This window comes from Nanorana parkeri, unplaced genomic scaffold (assembly GCF_000935625.1).
Source record: "Nanorana parkeri isolate BGI_ZX_2015 unplaced genomic scaffold, ASM93562v1 scaffold4, whole genome shotgun sequence".
Lineage (NCBI taxonomy): Eukaryota > Metazoa > Chordata > Amphibia > Anura > Dicroglossidae > Nanorana > Nanorana parkeri.
This window is the reverse complement of record NW_017306272.1, coordinates 2359404-2359741: the sequence shown is the minus strand read 5'-3', so window position 1 is coordinate 2359741 and position 338 is coordinate 2359404.

The window sequence follows — 338 nt, the reverse complement described above, 5'->3', positions numbered from 1 at the left end:
ATTGCTCAATTTATTGCTGACAAGTCCCATATTCAGAGTTATGTTGGGGGTGCTTGTAACACTTAAAAGAGAACTATGGGGTTAAGGCTTTTCCCCATAGTTCTTGTTAGGGTAACAGGAGGACACAAACTAGCGTCCTCCCTTCACCCTAGGCTCAGTTTACCACAAGCTGCTGCTTGCGGTATACTGAGACGCTGCAGCTGAAGCGGATCCCGACAATTATGTCTGGAACCGCCCAGCTACGTGACTGACAGGTGGCTCTGCCTACCTAGAGGCAGAGCCAGCTGTACCCGGCCCCTCCCCCGTCCGTTCCACCAGTCAGCGCTGGCAGATCGGAG